This window comes from Coptis chinensis, chromosome 1, assembly GCF_015680905.1.
Source record: "Coptis chinensis isolate HL-2020 chromosome 1, ASM1568090v1, whole genome shotgun sequence".
NCBI lineage: Eukaryota > Viridiplantae > Streptophyta > Magnoliopsida > Ranunculales > Ranunculaceae > Coptis > Coptis chinensis.
In genome coordinates this window covers 40,762,930-40,784,316 of record NC_141456.1, presented here as the reverse complement: position 1 = coordinate 40,784,316, position 21,387 = coordinate 40,762,930, and the positions used below count along the sequence as shown (strand labels likewise).

At 39.7% G+C, this 21,387-nt stretch overlaps 1 long non-coding RNA gene across 1 annotated transcript; it reads left to right on the top strand.

Annotated features, from left to right (window-relative positions):
• Positions 1 to 8,443: 8,443 nt before the first annotated feature.
• On the top strand, positions 8,444 to 9,522 carry LOC147524011 (uncharacterized). The gene is made up of 2 exons (XR_015196842.1): positions 8,444 to 8,838; positions 9,275 to 9,522. It is a non-coding gene; the product is annotated as an uncharacterized LOC147524011 (long non-coding RNA).
• The last annotated feature ends 11,865 nt before the right edge of the window (positions 9,523 to 21,387 follow it).

The following is a 21,387-nucleotide window of genomic DNA, read 5'->3' as shown; positions in this document are numbered from 1 at the left end:
GGGAAAGCTGATTTATGCTACTATCACTCGCCCAGATATCTCATTTGCAGTCAGTGTAGTATCTCAGTATATGCATACACCACGGATTCCTTACTACCGTGCGCTTATTCAGTTTATGCGGTATTTGAAAGGTTCTCCGGTCGTGGATTGGTATATTGTTCTAACAGAAATTTTGATGTTGTTAGATATTCATATGTTAATTATGCAGGATCAGCTTCAGATAGACGATCCACCACTGAGTATTGTACCTTCCTTTGTGGAAATTTGGTGACATGGAAGAGTAAAAAGCAAACAGTTGTGTCAAAGTCTAGTGTGTAGAGGCTGAGTATAGAGCTATGGCTCAAGGGACTGGTGAGTTAATATGGATTCATAATATGCTACATGAGTTAGGTTTCTAGGTACAGCTACCAATCCCTCTTCATTGTGACAATTAGGCAGCCATTCATATCGCTTCTAATCCAGTATTTCATGAGTGAACTAAGCACATAGAGGTAGATTGTCATTATGTTAGACATAAGGTTGAAACAAAGGAGATAAATACTCCTTATGTGGCGTCTCGAGATCAGTTAGCTGATATCTTCACCAAACCAGTGATTCGTCCAGTTTTGAATTATATTGGTAACAAGCTGGGCATGAGCGATATCTATGCTCCAGCTTGAAAGGGGGTGTTGAAGTATGCAGAGTCGGTCTCCACACATTCTATAAGTGTGAGACCGTATCTTATTTAAGTAGTTGCTATTTCAGTGAAGTTTATCACCCCCAGTATAAATATATGGATTGTAGGTTAGAGTAAAATATACTCTAAACCCTGCTTTCTTCTTGTGCATCCATCCTTTCTTCTTCTTCTCCACTACATCTCTATAATCTAACCAACTAACCACTATATGTATCTCCTAGCATAATTTAACATTATGTTCTCTGTTTTTGTATTTAGATATTTACTATGACAAGAACCACTTTAGGCCGGTTTTACTAGGAGTTAGATGCAATATCATTTTGGTTTGTTTATTTGTTGTGGTGGTTTGTGGCAACAGGTCTAACACCTAACTACTTGCAAATTGCAACAGACCCTCGATCTGTTAAAATATTCACATATGGCTATGGCTATGTGTGGCTTGAGTCACAAGTGTTTCCTTCCTTGTGATGCAAGTGTTTCTTTTCTTATTTTTGGTTGTTCCCTTTATTGTATTCCTTGGGTATAGTTGCAAGCACTTTCCCTTATTGTAATCCTTGGAGAAGAAGTCACTCACTAAAGAAGAAAGTTTCTATTTGTCCATTGTAAAGTTTATTACAAATACAAAGAAATTTAGTCTTCCATAATGCAAAATGCAGGAAGACACCAAAACCTCTTTATTTTTCACACGATCAATTCGAAAAAAACCCAATTCTATTGTTACAATCACTTAGATTGTAACTAGTATTTGAGTTGATTGAGGAACCCATGACCTCCAATTGCTTCATTTCGAAGAGAACCGGACCTCCAAGATAACACAAAAGTGTAATCAACTTTCAATAATATTCATTGTCTACCATAATCAAAAGTTAGAAGGACTTATATAAGTCTTACACCACTAACAATTAAAACTACCCACCACCACATAGTGCAATAGAATAGGAAACTAACAACTAAGCAACCCCATAACCCACGTAGCCATGATCCATCATAAGGTGCACATAACATCTAGCTAGCTCAAGTTTTAATCAAGTAATGCTTATAGGCACCTTTGTTGAAAAACAAGTATTGACTATGTATAAGTATATGGGGTACCCCCTTATATACCTTAGGGATGGAAGGCATGACGCCCCTAGCCTTCATCAGAGTTGCTCCAGAAAGGCGAACATCGATCTTGGAAGTTGATCCTTCACAAGAAGCGCGCCCTTTGGTCTCTACACGCTTAAAGTTCGGTTTAAATGGATATTTAAGATGACTCAATTTCGGTGACACCAAAATTACAAGTAACTATATAAAAGAAGTTAGGCTTATTTTGACCTAATAACTTCAAGAGAAAAAGAAAAGAGAGATTAGTGAGAGCACTTGTTAAGTAGTGACTAGTATTTGCCCGTGCCATACGATAATACGGATCTGGCGTGCTTTTGAAAGTGCGAAAGGGGAGGAGTGATGACGGTGGTAGGGATGAGGCAAGAGAGTGATGAAGCATCTCGTTAGTTTGTTTGGAGAAGAAAACAAAAGAAGGGATTCTATGGGCCTGTTTGAGATCACTAAAACAGCATATATACCACCAGATAATCCCACATTCGGCCCACGCCATAAGCCCGAGGAAAATAGGGTTAGAGGCTCGAGCCCTAGGATGAATGGTCTACGGCCCCCACACTTCCCTTCTTTGTTATATAGATTGAGAACCCCTCTTGTTCATCTAGTGAAATCATTGATCTCGTCGTGTGGATGTAGGCATATTGCCGAACCACTTTAAATCTTTGTCTTGTGGTGTGTGTTCTTTATTACATCTCTTTACTTGTTTATGGCTTGCTAGTTGATGGAGATATTGGGTTTGTGCTTGGGTATTGTTAAGAGCACTTGTCTTGATTAAATGTCACACTTTTGTGGTTGATCTTGTTGTTGAACACTTGTTTTCGCTTTGTGTTTGTCGCTACACACAAACAACCAAAATTGGTTACTGATATATTCGTATACTCAAGTAGCCAACTTGACCAACTTAAAATTTTCTGATACCTAGATACCTAGAAAGAAGAAAATGTTCTGAAGTTCTACCTAAACACTGACTAACTGTACTACTGGTCTCCTTAGTCCTCACCAAACGAACCTTCCTATCCAATTAGAAAATGCTTAGTCTTAGTACATGTTTAGACCCATGCGGTAGACGACTGGCTTGGAAAAGTTTAACTCCCGGAAGAATTCTTTCCGCAAGTTCTTATGAGGGGTTTGAACAATACACTATTATCCATCAATCTCATCTCACATAATCTTAGTACCTTCAATTTTTAGAATCTACCTTTGTAATAGTAATGATTAGTGCTTAATCAATCTGTAATAGTGATTATGTTTAACCAGTACTGTATGGTAATTCCTAGCTAGTGACAGATGTCAAACTTCTATTATGAGTTAGTGAAAGAGAGGTAGGGTTTAGTTAGTATAAAAGAAAACAATCTAAAAAAATGTAAGTGTAAGCGGTATGACAAGAAATGAATCTGTAACTTCTTCTTCTTCTTTGATTGAGTTATTCATTTTATGAATCCTTTATGGTATCGGAGCCATTAAAAGCCAAACGGCTAATCTATCCTTTAATTTTTTTTTAATCATTCAAACTTCCAGATCATCATGAATTCGACTCAACAAGTTACTTATCAAAACATCAGTAATTTCATCTCCATCAAACTCACCAAAGAAAATTATCATCTCTGGAAAACTGTTTTTGAACCAGTTTTGGATAACTTTGATCTATTAGGGTATGTTGATGGCTCAATCCCTTGTCCAAATAAAACTAAAGAGGTTACCACTGCGAATCAAGTTACTTCCACTATTATCAATGATGAATATGTGCTGCGTGGAAGAAAAAGGACCAAACAAGCTTTCATTATATGGATTAACGCCCTCTCTCTGGAATCAGTTCTTCCTTTCGTGGTTGGTGTTACTTCTTCTTTTTCAACTTTGGACTATTTGGAAAAACGGTTGGCTTCCATATCCAGGGCTCATATTATGCAACTCAAATCTAAACTCCAAGATGTGAAGAAAGGCATTGGATCTATCACCGACTATCTTAATAACATCAAACAAATCTGTGACCTCCTTGCTGCTGCTGGAAATCCAATTAGTGATCCGGATATCTTATTTTATACTCTTAAAGGTCTTCCAAGTGATTTTTCATGCTTTTGCTACTTACGTTAAATTGCGGCATCTCCGTTAATACGGTGATGAGTTATACGGCTTGATCTTAAGCGAAGAAATTTCTATTGATGAGAGGAGTCGCACTCTAAGTCAACCCGGATGGAGCGTTAAACCGGGCATTCAATATCCATGTAACTTCCTATAATCATTCATCATCAAGCTTCCACCCTCCAGCATCAACTTCCTATCGAGGACGTGGTTCAAATCGAGGAAGAGGTAGTGGAGGTCGTTCTCTCTCTCTCTCGTGATTCAAATCAAAACAGGTTTACCTCCTCCCACTATTCCTCAAACAATAATACTGGTACACGTCCTGTTTGCCAAATATGCGGTAAGCCTGGACACCTTGCTATTGATTGCTATCAACGTATGAATCATGCGTATGTTGGTAAGCAACCCACCTCCAAACTACAGGCCATGGCAGCAAATTTGGCTTCCAGTTCCAACTCCAGTCCTCATGGCCATACTGGTTCTGCTGCTTATAACATTTATAATTCTGGAGCTGGCTATGGGTCTCACTCTAATCCTTCTTCGGTGGTGTTGATACTGGTTACTCTTATGGTGGCTATGCACCTTGGATTTGCCGATCATCGGTGCCACTAATCATGTGACACGATATATCAAACCCTCTCAATATATTGATTATGAAGGACGACAAAATTTACATTTGGTAATGGTCAAGGTCTCCTATTGCACATCTTGGTACATCTACTTTTTACATCCTCTTTATCATCATTTCAATTACATAATATTCTTCATGTGCGCATAAATTTCTAATAATCTGCTTTACGTATATCAATTTACAAAAGATAACAACTGTTCCTTGACTTTTACTTCTACATCCTTTTTGTTAAGGACAACTTACGGGAAAATCCTCTTCCAAAAGGGCAACCTAGAAATGGTCTATATCCTTTTCCTCTCCAAGTTTCTTCTCAACATCCATCCTGGACTTTTTTCGATTGCCACAACCATGCATCCTTCTTCATTTCCTTCTTCCTCCAAATTCAGCACCTATTATTCTGCGTGGTGAAAGAAGTTCTTCAAAGACAATGGCATCAACGATTAGGCCATCCCTCCTCAACAACTTTGCAATTTGTTTTTACCAAAAGTCATTTTGTATCGACATAATTTACATGTAAACAACTTTTTTATGTAGTGTAAACTTGGAAAAGTCTGAAGTTACCATTTAAAGATGCTTTTTCCCAAGACTACTTCCCTTTACAATTGCTTCATATTGATCTATGGGGGCCTTCTCCTTGTCCTTCTATTTACGGTTTCAAATATTATGTTAGTCTTGTGGATGATTGGTCTCGTTTTACTTGGATTTATCCATTAACATTGAAGTCTGATTTCTATAATACTTTTGTATCCTTCACTGCTTTGGTTGAAAATCTATTCAACACAAAAATCAAAACTATTAGAACAGATGCAGGGGGTGAATTTACTAGTAACTTGCTCCAAAAGTTTTACAATCAAAAGGTGTCTTTCATCGGTTCTCTGCCCTCACACTCCGAGCAAAACTCAGAGTCGAAAGAAAGCATCGTCCACATTCTTGACCTTAGTAGAACTTTATTTGTTCAAAGTAACTTACCACATACATTACGGGTAGATGTCTTTCTCACTTCAGTTTTTCTTATAAATAGACTACCCACACCAGTTCTTGCACACAAATCACCATTTGAAATGTTGTTCAATCATCCTCGATTATTATTTTACTCAAGTCCTATGGTTGTTCTTGTTATCCTTGGATAAAGCCTTACAACACCAATAAACTGCAAGCTAGAGGTGCTCTGCGTTTTCATTGGCTATAGTTCTCATCATAAAGGATCTGGATGCTTAGAACTAAGTAGTGGTAAAATTTACATTTCGGGCATGTTGTCTTTCATGAATCAGATTTTCCTTTTCATTCCTCTAATGTTTTCATCACTCTATTTCTTCTTCTTCATTTTCTACTAATCCAATTCTTCCCATGTTCTCTAAATGTGCACCACCAACTCAAAATGGCATTCCACCATTAGTCGACACTCTTCCCCCTCCTGATCCTCCTTCACCACAATCTAGTTCACCTACTAGACCAACTGATGCTTCCCCACAACAACAATATGGTTCTTCTACTTCCACTATTAGTCCAACTTCTCATTCCATTCCTCATCCCATTTTACCTCCAAAACCTGTATCTCAATTTCTTCCTGCAACTTCTACCATTCCTTTCACTGTTCCTCATAATGATCATACCATGCATACAAGAGCAAAAGAAGGCATTCACAAACCTAAAATTTTCACTGCCACTAAACATCCAATTTCTCCACTCATCCTCACTGCCACTAGTTCCACTTCAGTTCCTACTTGCTTCACTCAAGCCATGAAAGACCCCGGCTGGCGCAAAGCCATGACTGAGGAATATGATGCTCTAATGAAAAATAACACTTGGGAATTGATTCCTTATCACCCATCCCTCAATCCTGTTGGCAACAAATGGGTTTTCAGAATAAAATACAAACCATGTGGTGCTATTGACAAACTTAAAGCACGTCTTGTTGCCAAAGGTTATCATCAAGAATATGGCTTCAACTATCTTGAAACCTTCAGCCCAGTAGCCAAACTACCTACTATCAGACTCATTATTTCTATTGCTCTTAATCATGATTGGCCTATTCATCAACTTGCTGTCAGTAATGCATTCTTACATGGCCATCTCAAGGAAGATATTTACATGGTTCAACCTCTTGGTTTCACTCATCCTGACAAGCCCACTCATCTATGTAAACTCAAAAAATCTCTATATGGCCTAAAACAAGCACCTCGGCCTGGTATCAAGCCCTTTTACACTGAACTGTTACAACTTGGATTTATTCCTCTAAAGCGAGATACTTCTCTATTCACAAGGAAAGATTCTCGGTCTCACTTACTTTCTAGTCTATGTTGATGACATTTTGGGATTGGGAACTCTATCGCTTTCATTAATCATGTGATTCACCAAACTTAGTTTGAAGTTTAGTATGAAGAATTTAGGTCCATTGCACTATTTCTTGGGGTTGGAAATCAAAAGAACTCCTCAGGCTATCTACATGACTCAGTCCAAGTATATTTTGGATTTATTGAAGAAGTCCCATATGGAGGGTTCCAAACCTTGCACTACTCCGGCCGCAGTCGGAAGCTTAACAATGTTGATGGTGATCCTCTGCCAAATGTCACCGAGTATAGATCATTAGTGGGAGCGCTTCAATATCTTTGCTGGACTCGACCCGATATTTCTTTCTCTGTGAATCAGGTCTGTCAATTCATGCACTGCCCTAGAACTACTCACTTTGCACTTTTGTCAAGAGAATTATTAGATACTTGAAAGGCACAATCTCTCATGGTCTTGTTTTTGGAAAAAGTCCTATCTCTATTACACTTTTCGTGATGCACGGCATCAAGGATGCCCTGTTGATAGGAGGTCAACAAATGGTTTTTGTATCTACTTTGGATCAAATCCAATCTCATGGAGTGCAAAGAAACAGTCTACAGTCTCCAGATCATCTACTGAATCTGAGTATAGAGCTTTAGCTTACACTTGTACTGAACTTCATTGGTTATGTCAACTCTTACAAGACCTACATGTTTTCTTATCACATCCTCCGATTCTATGGTGTGATAATATTGGAGCTTTAGCATTGGCATCCAATCCAGTCTTCCATGCCAGAACAAAACACATTGAGGTTGATTATCACTACACAAGAGAGTTAGTCACCAGTGGAGCTCTTCATTTAAAATATATATGTACTCAAGATCAGGTCTCAGACATCTTCACCAAAGGTCTCTCTGCAAGTCGATTCAATCTGCTGAAGTCCAAGCTTTCGGTTGCTTCACATCCTCAGCTTGAGGGGGTGTAATAGTAATGATTAGTGCTTAATCAATCTGTAATAGTGATTATGTTTAACCAGTACTGTATGGTAATTCCTAGCTAGTGACAGATGTCAAACTTCTATTATGAGTTAGTGAAAGAGAGGTAGGGTTTAGTTAGTATAAAAGAAAACAATACAGAAACAGAATGTAAGTCGGCAGACACAAGAAATGAATCTGTAACTTCTTCTTCTTCTTTGATTGAGTTATTCATTTTATGAATCCTTTACTTTGAGCGTCTTCACTTTCAAAACTTATTAGTCCATGTTTATGTCCTAAAATCAAGGTTATAGAAGCCGTAGCTAGTGTTCACTATGTCCAGTCATATTCACAAATTTCGAGTAATCATGGTAAATATATGCTTGCTAATGTGTGTAGTTTACATTTGATAAGCCTCTTTAAAAGCTTAATCTCCCATTACTGTTATAAGCACGATCAACGTGAAAGTGGTGAAACGTAAACGTAAACTTTGGTCTTGGATGTAACTAAAATGTGTGTAATTAGTTAATGACCGGCCTATTTAGTACTTAGTCAATGTCCGTACTTAGATCACTATAAGAATAGACAGGCACTTTCGAAAAGTTTGATAGGTCTAGCTTACAGAAGTCAAAAAATGCTGCAAAGTACACTTGTGGTGAGACTTGACACTTGAGAGATACGTTCCTAAGCAATACAGGGAAACCAGGGGATACTTCCATGGTACAATTTTCTTATAAATAGGGTGGCTGAGTAGCTCCTATGGGTGTGTGTTTGTTAAGAGACTTGAGTCAGAATGAAGGTTATTTCAGTTGCTTTCATGTTGCTTTTGGGGGTGTGTATTATTGTGGGGATGTTGGAAACTGCAGTGGTGGATGCATTGTTGAATGAAAACCAATGTAAGGAGGAGCGAAGAATTGGTATTAATGCTTGTAAGCCTGTAATATATGGAAAGCTCCCAACAGCAGAATGTTGTGAGCGGGTAAGGGTGAGCCATGTTGAATGTGTGTGCCCTGTGATTACACCCAAACTGGCTGCCCTTGTTGATGTTAATCGAGCCATAAAGCTCATTCAAGGGTGTGGAAGGCCAGTTCCTCGACACTTCAGGTGTGGAAGTAAGTGCTCTATTTAATTTCTCTTCCCAGATGCGCCCGTCTTGAAAGCTTTTAATGTCATTCTTGCCAGTTCCATTTTCTAAAACTTCGGTTCGAGAAGAAACCAATTAATTGGTCCCAATTATGAACAATAGAACTTAGAACACCTTATACACCATAGTTAAATGGTGTTGAACAGAACAATCGATAGTAGTTATGTGTATAAGCCTATAACGTGTTCAATTGCTCAGAACTACTATCCGTATGACTGATGTTTACTAGTTACGATTACCTATTCTAATAGCTTCCCCAATACAGCTAAATTCATAACTATCAACTCCATTTTTTTAAAATGGTCGCTCATCAGTAGCCACCATTAATTGGAAGTGTGCTTCCAGTTAATGTTAAGTTTTTTTTCTTATGAACTGAGCACTTGTTATGAATTATTTGTTTGCAGGCATCACTACTCCATGAAGATGCATCTTTCTTCAGTTGCTGCCTTCAAAAAGCATTCTCAAGAAGTCCTTTATATATGTCTTTTCATGTTCAAGTAAAACAGAAAATGATCATTGATCAGTACTAGTAATGCATAATTAATATCGGATGCCTCATGGACACAAGACTAGAATCCATTTTGTGTTGTTGTAAACAAAACATAAATCATCCTGAGATTGATAAATAAAATAAAAGTTCAAGCCATGCTAATATTTTGTGTCCTTGAATTTTTTTTTGGGTTAACTAGATGAGTCAATTAGGATCCCCCGAAATTAGGGTTGCCCCCCAAATATACACAAGAAAAAAAATCAATTTGTGGAGGGGGAGGAGACCCTAATTTCTCATCTAGTGGGGAAAATTCTAATTGACTCATGTAGTGGGGGTAATACTCGTTTTTTTTTTTTTTTGGTAACCTTGAATTGAATTGCCTCGTTGGTATATATATTATACCTTGCTTAATAGTAACTTTTCAGGGCCGTCTGGCAACAATTATATAATCAATTGATCATCGTTATTGATTTTTAACATAGAAATACTGAATTGGTAAAAATATGTGGAAAGTATCATCTGATAACTAATTGCACTTAAAAATGGTTGGCAATCAAGCGGAGCCTAACTAAAATTCAGAAGTAAAAACTGGCAAATTTGTTTATAATTGGTTCATGATCAATAACTTTAATCATCACAACAATCAAAATCTTGTCAACACAGGAAATCAGTATGGAAGATTCATTCCCCTCATAGGATATAAAACTGTTTCTTTTAAAGTCTTAACTAATTATGTCCACATAATGTTATGCGAAGGAAAATTTAATTATGCATGCTTTATTTACTTGTGCTTTGTTAGTAGAATCTGATTTGGCCCCCTCCCTTTTAACTTAAGATCTGACAATTTTAACAAATGGTATGAATGTGCTTGAACTGATCAAAAGTTCAAAACTAAGACTGAATTTGTTGATGGTCTCTCTGTCTTTGCTAACATTGCATACAGCATCTGGATGGGGAGAAATAATTTTGTTTTTCAGCCTGAAGGAGACAATGTAAACCCTTTTTCTGTCCTCAAAAAGCTTTTAACTCTAGTGGCAAACCACCCATAAATCCCCTCAACACCGCACCAGGTCGGCAGGTCATATTGCCTGCCCTTTACGGCTTTACATTACATACGGTTTGTAGAGGTTTAGTGTTTAGGGGACAACGACTTGATATTCTGTTTGATAGGGAATGGTTGCACTCTTCTAAGTTGCCTACATATCAAGTTTCTTGGGGTCAATTTGAATCAAGTCTCACGTAGTTCATTTTTCTCTACTTATAGATATTTGAGCTGATCTTCCATATTTGCTCCAGGTTGTTATTGGGTGTAGATCTATATTGTGTGCTATCTTGATGATTCGTCATTACTCCTGATGTTACAAAGTTAATGTCTCCTTGATTGGTGTGTTGACTGAGCTCCAAGATTGTACTAGATGATTTGCTTCCATATATGGCTATAACTGATACTTGGGACGTCTTGGGTTTGGGTCGTTGGTACATTCTGATGGATTGGTACGAGCTGATGGAATACGACCTGGTGTGTGGACACATGTACTGTAGTGCAGATCAGAGGGTACTCACACATCCCCCTTTATTTTATCCGTTCTTTGGACAGCTGTGGTGTGAAAATGAAAGGTAAAATAAAGCTTTAAAATACGTGTCAGACCAGCTGGTTGGTTTAATTGGTGTTTGAAAAATATGCGGGAACTGTTGGTCTGGATTCGTGGGCCTGAAATCATGGCGGTTTGTGGGCGAGCTATTATTGCATTTGTGGGAATATGAAATGGTTTGTTTTTTTTTTGAGGTTTGCGCAGCCAAAGGGTTTTCGTGTGGGAAAGGCCTTTCATCTCTTCATTCTACCAATTCACGCAAAGAAAAAACAGAGAGAAAAAAAAAGAAAACAAACCAACCTTTCTCGTCCTTTTGTTTTCCAGGTGCGTTTCTTTGAAAAACTTGATCTTTGTTTCTTTTTGATTTCATAATGTCTATGACCAGTGATAGTTTGAGTGGGGAAGTGGAGGTAGATCAGTGGAGAAAGAGTAAGTGATGGGGATGATGAGGTTAGAGTTCGTAGTGGAGTTGGGGCTTCATCGTCTTCCTCAGTGGAGACGATGGCTGAAGAGTTGGGGCCTAGGTCGCTTTATGTTGATCTGAAGGAGGAGTTTGGTTGGGTAGATGCCGACCTGACCATCTACAACCTGAGTGGAGAGAGGAGGTTGTATAATAGCAAATATGTTCCTCCAGATGGGGAGTGGTGGTTTGTTATGGACAGTTGAAGGCTGGGATGAGGTTGCCTAGTTTTCCCGTCTTACTATTGAGGTTTTGAATTTTTGTGAAAAATCCCCTTGTCAATTCGTAGGCAATAGTTGGAGGGTGTTCCATGTGTTGGGTTTGTTGAATGAGAAAGATTATAACATCCGCTTAAGAGATATGTTGGAGCATTTCTCTGTGAAGAGATCGTCTGCACTGTACTTTAGTTTGCAGGTCGTAAGGGAGAAGTCTGTTGTGATTGTGGGAGTGAGTAAGGAGGAATATGGTCGTAAGCCATTGTTGGTTGTGGGTAATTACACCCCCTCTGTGTGTGAGCTGAATACCCGCTCTATAAAGTGGGCTGGTAGGTAGTTATTTTGTAGGTCGTATGTAAGTATTGTGTTTGATATGTTGTACATTCTGATATTTTTGTTTCCTTTTGTGTAGAGGTTTCCATTCGGTCCTCAGCTTGACGTTATAGAAAAGTTTGCTTGTTTGAGTTGGGAGGAGAAACGAGCTATCTTGGGGGAGGTTGCTCACTACTTTAAGAAGCGTGGAGAGGAGAAGATCAACCGGAAGAAGGTGGAGCAAAAGAAGAGGGCTCGTAAGCTCGTTTTTGACATCTCTGATTCTAGCTCAGACGCTGAGATGGAGAGAGAGAGCCAAAGGAGGGCACCTATTTCTAGAATGAGAATAGTTGGAGGAGCTGCTGATAGCCATTCTGCTCCTAAACGTGCTGGGGGGGGTGATGGTGACCGATCTGGTTGTGGTGCAAGTGGAAGTGCTGATGCTCCTACTCAATTTAGGAAGCCTAACTTGAAGAGGCGTTCTAAGGTGGTTGAGACGGAAGGTCAAAGAGGTCCCGAATTGAGTCTGAGGAACGACCTAGTACTAGGGAAGGTCGTACCTCTTCAAGTTAGGTGATCTTAGCACTTTTCAGTGTTTTTAGAAATTTACTTACTACGTGCTAAAACTCAATAATTCCTTACTCACTGTTTTTCTTTTAGAATGCCAATCTAGTTCGAGTAGGGATTTCGTTCCAACTTCTAAGACAAGAATCTAAATGATCACAACTGAAATCTACACCTTGGAGAACTAAGTGAGAAGGATTTGATAGATATTTTTTTTTACACAAGTTATCTAAAATTTGTAAGTTTGTTTTATAGTTAAATGAAAGAGAGAGAAAGATAGGGAAGGATTAATCCTACTCATGAAAGGCCTAGCTACAAGTCTTTTAGAAACAGGTCACTACCATCTCAAATCCCTAATATAATATACCTATCTCTAAACATATCATGCTAGCATATAGAATTGAAATGATATTTCATCTCTGAAATATCATTCCAACTCCTAGTTCTACTTTACAACAGTTGATCAGATATTTGTCAATCTCTGTCATTTTGGGACAGGATGAAAAATAGAACCTAAGTCTTTTAAGTAGTGATTTTGGAATCCTAAATTTGTAGTCTGATCCTCACATGAGCATCATTAACCCTCCCCTTGGGAGAGTTTTAGCTCATGATCCTAGGATTTGATTAAAACTATAAGTAAAATAAGTAAAAAGAGATAGAAAGAAGAAATGAATACAAAGCCAACTAATTACCTAAGGAAAACATAAGTTTTTATTCAAGAACTAGAAGGTGTAGTCCTCCATTAACAAGTTACAAGCTTTTTTTCTTAAAACTAAAAATTAAAAACTAAAAGTAAAGACATGGAAGTAAATGAAAAATAAAAGTCAAGGAAGTAAAAGCCAGCTAACTCCCAAAATCAGCCCCCCTTTACATAAGAGAGCCTTTTTATCTTCTCCCACGTGAAACACTCTCCTCTCATTTATTTTTCACTTATCCACAACTAATCCCCATTTGACACCTTTCATTTTTTTAGATAATCATCACCTAAATCCAACCAACTCATTAACTTCATGCAAGGTGTCAAATTTGCACCAATTATTTGCACCTTTGTCTTGACTTGCATGATGACTCATCAAATCTTATGGGCTCGCCTAGTGGGTCCACGTGCAGTGTCCAGTGGCAGTCCGATCTTTTGGCATTTTTACAACTTTCCGCCTATGTGTAGAGTTCGTTGCATTGATCGTCGGAGCAGCTCACTCGTCGCATTCGGAGTCCTGGTTCAAGAGATATGAGCTTCGGAAGTTTGACGCTTCTGTGCACGTAATCCCGTTTCTGACTGGATTCTGTACTATTTGAGTCTTTGGGCTTTAATCCAGATTTGTTGGGCTTCACATGGACTTGATCGGAAGGCATGTGTATACTCCCTATTCCGTGCTTAAATGCTGACTTTATCATAATTTTTACATTAGTTGCTCCAACCTGCAAAAAGCACAAAGATGCGATTATTTCATGATTATTAAGCACAAAATTGACCGAAATGTTATGTCTCTACAGGTTTTTATAATACAGTTTTGAGTGCTTATCATCAGGCTCCTTTGAAGAAGATGAACCTGAAAGAGCTGGAGGTTGATGTGGGGGTAGCTGATGCCTGGGGCAAGAAGAAGGCTGGTGAGACTGAGCCAGTTACCCATAAATGCTAGGGGTCAGGGAGTGCGCCCCCAAGTGAGAAGAGTGGAGAGGACATTTTGGATTGACTTGTCACCTATGAGGACCTAGTGAGTGGGCTGAGGAAGTTTGTGAAGAATAAATAATGTAGTTTTAAGTCCTTCTTGGTTGTTGGAGAGCTGCTGGAGAGCATTGCCTTGGATGGAGATAGGCACCAGCTGGAGATCGGGAAGGACTTGGGGGTGAACCTGAGAGATATGGATCGCTCCTTTTGTTTTGTAAGTGTCTCTCTGACCTGAGCCTTGTCTTGTTCTTTGATTTTACTGCTTTCTGATTTACTTTACTTGTTGTCAAGTCCTGGCTATATATAGGAAGCTAAAAGAGATGACCCTTATCTCCAACCTATACAAGAAGGAGCTGAATGCTGCTAAGGAGGCCTATGACAAGCTTCTGCCTATGCAACAGGTGGAGAGGGCTGAAGTTGTAGGGTTAAGGGCTCAGGTGCATGAGCTGGCTATGAATGTGGCCCTGTTGCAACCATCTATTGATGCTTCAAAGCTGGAGGTTCAGCACTGGGTCGGTGAATGCAAGAAAGCGCAAGGCGTTGCTGAACGAGCCTAAGCTGAATATAACAGCTTGGTCAAGTTGGTAGAGAGCGGGGATACTTACATTCTGGTGGATGACTTCATGGAGCTAGAACGTAAGTACAAAACCCTGAAGAGGTTAATTGAAAGTGGGGCTGCAACAGTAGCTGTGGATAGTGTTGTTGCAGATGCTAGTAGACGACCTGATCTACCATCCAATCTTGATGCCGCCTCCACCGTTCGCTTAACCGAAAAAGGTCTCCACGAAGTTATAAATGCAAGTTTGGATCCAAATTAATGGCCCGATTAATTTGGTGAAGAGGGTGGACCACTGGAGCCCTTGAATGTGGAGAATCTTTCTTATGTTAATTGATCCTCTTGTGCTTATCAGTTGTTTTGATGATAGATAAAATGTTTGAACAATATTCTCTTTCTTGCTATAGTTGATGCTGATACTGATATTGATGACTTTTGATTTTTGATGAGGGTACTGAGGTTGTTTTCTCAGGATAACCTGGGGGCCTCTAGTATCTAACCAAATTTTTGTAATAAGTAAAATATTTAAATTACTTACTTGTTTTGCTTTGATATTGTCTTTGAATGTTGCATGAATGTGATTGATTTCATTGCTTTTTGATTTGTTGTATGACGACTTGTGCTGCATAGTGTCAGTCTTGACGACTGTTGAACTATGGCAGATCATGTACTGTTCGAAGGTCATGATTGTTTGGTTTACGACCTGATTAGATGAGCATAGTTGTCACCTAGGTCTCTTCGTGTGTGTTTGATTGGGTCATTCCTTTTGGGGAAACTCCTATTAACTGATAACTAGCCTTTGAGTGGTAGTTATAGTTGAGCCAAGCTTAACCCTGTTCAAAGGCCTTAAGTTAACTTTGGGTCCTTTTGGGGTCCCAAATGTTTGTATTTGACTAATAATTGCATGGAATTTATAGTTGAATCATGTTTAACCCTGGCGTTGGTGTTAAGTTGATTTATGGTCCTTTTTGGGGACCTTGGGTTAAATTTGATTAGTAATTAACCACTGCGTGGTAATTATAGTTGAGTCTCTTTTTACTCCGTCTTTGGTGTACAACCTAACATTTTGACATCACAGGTTGAGTAGCTAGTGCAAGATACGTGGTACTCATGTAATGCAAAGATGACATTTGTACTCGAAATACTGATGAAATTTTATTCATATTGACTGATACATCTGGAGAAAGATTATTGATAAAATTGCTTAAGGAGAGCTGTGTTCCAAGGTCGGGAAGCACATCACCGAGCTGAGTTTTAATCTAGGATGCTCCATTTCCAACTACTTTGTCAACAATGTAGGGGCCTTCCCATGTTGGGTCGAGCTTAGCTGGAGCTAGTGTCTTTTTGAGGACTAGGTCGCCAGCTTAGAAAGATCTTGGGACGACCTTCTTGTTGTAAGATCGTTGGATTGTTTGGTGATACCAAGCTAGGGATAATGCAACTGTTTTCCTTTGCTCTTCTAGGAGATCGACCTCTTTTGCCAAGATGTTGTCATTTTCTCCTGATTCGACGACGTCAGAACGTGTGGTTGTGATTGTGAGTTCTGATGGTATGACTGCTTCTATTCCGAAGCAAAGTGTGAAAGGAGATTCATTGGTATTGGCTCTGGCTGTTATTCTGTTTGCCCATAGAATGTTCTCGAGTTGTTCTGGCCATTGGCTTTTCTTGCTCTCCAACTTCTTTTGGAGATTTTCCTTGATTGCGTTGTTGGTAGCCTCTGCTTGACCATTGTTTTGTGCATATATAGGTGTAGAAAATGCTTGAATGATGTGCCATTTTTGTAAAAATGCCTTGACTTGTGAGCCAGCAAATTAAGTTCCATTGTCTATGACAAGGGTGTGGGATAAACCAAATCTTGTGATGATATTGGTCCATATAAAGTTGATGACGTGGACTTCTTTGACTTGGACTAGTGGAATTGCTTCAACCCATTTGGTGAAGTAATCTGTGGCTGCTAGGACGTATTTGAGTCTTGTTTTCTTTTGTGGGATGAATGGTCCCATGATGTCTAGCCCCCACATATGAAAGGGTCATGGGCTAGCTATGTTGATCAACTCTCGTGCTGGACTTAAATGGTTGTGTCCTAATGTTTGACATTAGTGGTATCTAAGAACGTACTTCTTTGCCTCGATGTGCATGTCTGGCCAATAATACCCTTGGGCGATTGCTTTGTGAGCCTGAGATCTTGCTCCTGCATGGTTGCCATATTCACCTTTGTAAATTTCTTCGAAGATGAGTTGGCCTTCGCGAGGAGTTATGCACCTTAGGGGGTCCTCCTGCAGATTTATGGAACAATCATCCGTTGATTACGGTGTATCTGGGAGCTCAAAATTTGATGGCATGAGCATTCTTTGCTTCTGCTGGGAGCTCACCATGTAAGAGAAATTTCAAAATGGGCCTATCCAAGGTTGAGTGATTTCTTCTTCGAATGAGGGTTGAAAATCTGTGAGGCTGTTGACACTTTCTTGATGGTATGCGGACCTCTCCAGGATGTCAATGTAGACTGTGGTTGGACATGTCTCTTGTGTCTTCGAGGCTAAGAAAGTTAAGCTATCTGCATGTCTGTTATCCTCTTGAGGAATGTGTTCCAAGGAGAATGTTTTGAACGAGCTGATGATGTCATTGACGACCTGAGCGTACAGGTTTGCTCCGTTTGTTACATACTCATTGGTGATCTGCTTGACGATTAGCTGTGAGTCACTGTGAGCTTTGAGTTTTTGGACTTGTAGCTGTTGCGCCATGCGGATGCCTGTTATTAATGCTTCATATTCCGCTTCGTTGTTGGATGTTGCAAAATCGACCTTGATTGACTTTTATAGCTGTGTTTCTTATGATGAAGTTAACACAGCCCCCAGTCCACTATTCGCTATTGTTGCATGCTCCATCTACATAGAGGTACCATGTGTCTGGGGTTGATAGTTAATGAAATGAAGTGATTAGCTCAAGTTCCTAATTGATATCTTCGACGGAGAAGTCTGCCAAAAAATCAGCGACAACCTGACCCTTGCAAGATGTTTTGGGAATGAAGTCTATGTGATGCTCTCCGAGTTCTTCAGTCCATTTGGCCATGCAGGCTGTTTTGTTGCTAGAACTTAAGACCTGTTTGATGGGTACATCTGTGATGACCTTGATGTTGTGAGCTTGGAAGTAAGGTCGGAACTTTCTAGCAGAGTATAGCAAAGACATCATCGTTTTCTCTATTGGAGAGTAATGCTTTTATGAATCTGCCAATGTCTTGCTGGTGAAGTAGACTGGCTTTTCTATTCCCTCATTCTCACGAAAGATAACCGAGTTGATAGCAAAGGTCGGTGGTTGCAAGGTAAAGCCCCAATGTCTCTCCTTTAGTTGGTTTGGACAGGCGAAGTTGATAGGTAAGCTTTCAGGTCGTTGAAAGCTTTGTGGCATTCGTCGGTCCATGTGAATATTGCGCCCTTCTTCAATATTTATAGGAATGGTGTGGACTTGTCAGATACATGTGAGATGAATATGTTGAGGGCTGAAACCATACCAGATAACTTGTAGATTTGTTACTTAGAAGTTGGTTCTGGCATCTCAAGGAGAGCTCGTATCTGTTCTAGGTTTGCTTCAATGCGCCTTTGTGAAACGAGGTAGCTTAGGAATTTCCCTGAAACTACCCCAAATACACATTTTGCTGGGTTGAGCTTCATTTTGTTTTGGCGCAATCTTTCAAATTCTTCTTATAGGTGAGAAATGTGATCTTTAGCCTTTTTCACTTTTGACTACCATATCGTATATGTAGACTTCCATAGTGTTGCCCAGCAAATCTTTGAACATCTTTGTGACAAGTCTTTGGTAGGTCGCGCCTGCGTTCTTTAAGCCAAATGGTAGGACGTTATAGCAAAACATTCCTTGTTCGGTTATGAAGGACATCTTTTCCTGGTTTTCTTCTGCAAGTGGTATTTGATTGTACCCACTATATGCATCCATGAACGATAGGAGTTCGTGTCTACAAGTTTGATCTACCATATGTCAATTCTTGGTAAGGGGAAGCTATCCTTGGGGCAATGTTTGTTGATGTTTTGTGAAGTCTATGCAGAGTTGTACCTGGTCGTTCTTCTTAGAAACGGCTACGTTGTTAGCTAGCCAAGTCGGGTACTCTGATGAATCCCATATTTTTTAGCTTTTCTATCTCTTCATTGATGACTTTCTAAAATTTGAGAGCCAATTTGCGAGGACGTTGTTTGATAGGCTTTACATTTAGATTGACATTTAATTTGTGGCAAGCGGCGTATGGATTAATCCCAGACATATCGATATACGACCAAGCAAAAACATCTTTATTGAGAGATAGAAATTTGACAAGTTGCTCCTTGAGCTTGGGGTCTAAATCGGCCCCTACATAAACAAATTTTGGGTCATCATCTGTGCCCAAATTCACTTTTTCTCCTGGTTCTATTTGTGTTTGCTTCCCTTTGAGCTTGTCTGCTGCTAACGTTGGAAAGCGGGAAGCTTGAGGATCTTGCTTCCTTGGGACGTCCTTGCCTTTGAGGACCTGAGATTTGGCCGTGGTTGTTGTGCTGACGTGATTGTATCGGTGAGCTTCTAGTTGGTTGCTTATGAGCTTCATGATGCCTCGGGGTCCGGGGAACTGCAGGACTTGGTGTAGGGTTGATGGAATTGCTTGGATCTTGTGAATCCATCGGCGTCCTAAAATGGCAGTGTAGGACGACTTGACATCGATCACACTGAAGCGTGTTGAAGTTTTGACCATGTCCTATTTTTCTCCAATGGAGAATGGTAGGATGACGTCTCCAATGGCATCTGTGCGGTCTCCGTTGAACCCATAGAGTGGTGCATTTGATTCTATTATCACCGAGTCTGGCAGGTGCATGTCTTTGTATGTTTGATAGAAGAGGATGTCGCAGGAGCTGCCTGGATCGATGAAGACTCTTTTTACTGTCCAACTGTTGATTTTGACGTGCACTACTAGAGCATTATTGTGAGGTAGGCACACCTTGTCTAGATTGTCCTCGGTGAATGAAATTGTTATTGTTGTGTGAGGGTTGGTAGGATTGATCACCTTAGCTTTGTGGGAGAGGTGGTAGATTTCTTGAAGCACTCCTACCCGTTTGCGTTTTTCCCAACTTGAGATTTTATCGTTGGTGGTGTCTGTAATCATGTTGATTACTTTTTCCTCATCGTGGTCGGAGGAGTGTTGTCTCCTGTTGTGCCTCGACTGACCTGGAGATTTAGATCTTTGGGCTATTCTGCTCCTGCTTCTGTTGTTGGCAGGTTGTTCATGGCTTCGGCTCCTGCTTCTATGGCGGTTGGCATCCAGCTTATGCCGTAGGTCATTTTCTGGCAGGAACTCTTTCAGTTTGCCCTCTTCGACTAAGTCTTGAAGGTAATGCTTGAGGCTCCAACATTAATTGGTGTCATGGTGGTGGAGTTTGTGAAAATGGAAGTATGGATGTTCTGGTATGGCGATCACCTTGTTGATGTTGGGCTTGAAGTATGGTGTTGTATATATCTTCTTCAGGATCTGACTTAGCGTCCTAGAGAAGTTAGAGAAGTCCCTTTTTGTGTAGGAGGGCTTGTGGGAGCTGGAGCCCTTGTTGTTGTGCAGCTGCTGCTTGAGTTAGGGGTGTTCACGGTCCGGTTCGGTCCGGTTTATGGTCAAATTACGAGCCGAATCGAGATGGTCGGTTTTCAACAATTAGAACCGAAAACCGAACCGCGGTAGTAGTTGAGAAACCGAATTTAAACGTAACCGATTTTACGGTTCGGTTTTGCCTTTATCGGTTTGCACCTTTGTATTGAAACTTAACTTTGTCAAACCAACAGATCCAAAAATCAGGAAGGAAAGAGATCCAAATTTGAATTTTTATCAATTGTTTACAACTAAATAGATTTAAACTCCTAATTTTATCATTTAATTCACACAAAAAAAAATAATAATAAGAGATTAGATTAGGAAAAAACAAAGGTAAGATAACCAATTTTGTAAGCTAGAATTGTAGATCTAGCTTTTTTACTTGTTTTCATCTAAACCATTTTGTGATTCTTTTCTTTCGCTGGAATGAGGAGGACGACCCATAGAAAATAGATAAAAAAAAGAGAGAAGAAGATTGCTAGAGAGATTAGAGGTAGTTGGTTTAATTGTTTGAGAGAGAGTAGGAAAAGAGATGATAATGAGAGAAAGTGGAGAGAGATGGCGGCCGGAGAGATAAGATTGGAGTTGGTGAGAGTAGGTTTGGCTATTTTATACTCTTTTAAGATCAATGGTCACAATAAATTCCAAGATAGAATTCTAAGATCCAACCGTATGTTTTAGGTTAAGCATAAATTTTGGTTCGGTTCGGTTGGCACCGTTAACCGAGGGATGAAACCGAAAACCGCGACCGAACCTACGGTTTTATTTTTTAGGAACCGAACCGAATCAGTCTATAAAGAACCGACAAAACCGCCAATTCGGTTCGGTCTCGTCGTTTCGGTTTCCGGTTTTTGCTAAACACCCTAGCTTCGAGTAGTGTGATTGTTTTATTTTGGTCCTCATTTGTCGCCATCACTTGTTCTTTCTTTTGGGCCAACCATTCTTCAACTTGATGTACTTGTCGCCCTGCAGGTACATATCGCCTAAGCCGCTCGCTTTGTCGCATTAGAGATCTTGCTAGGTCGGAGTCGTCTAGGAGAGCATT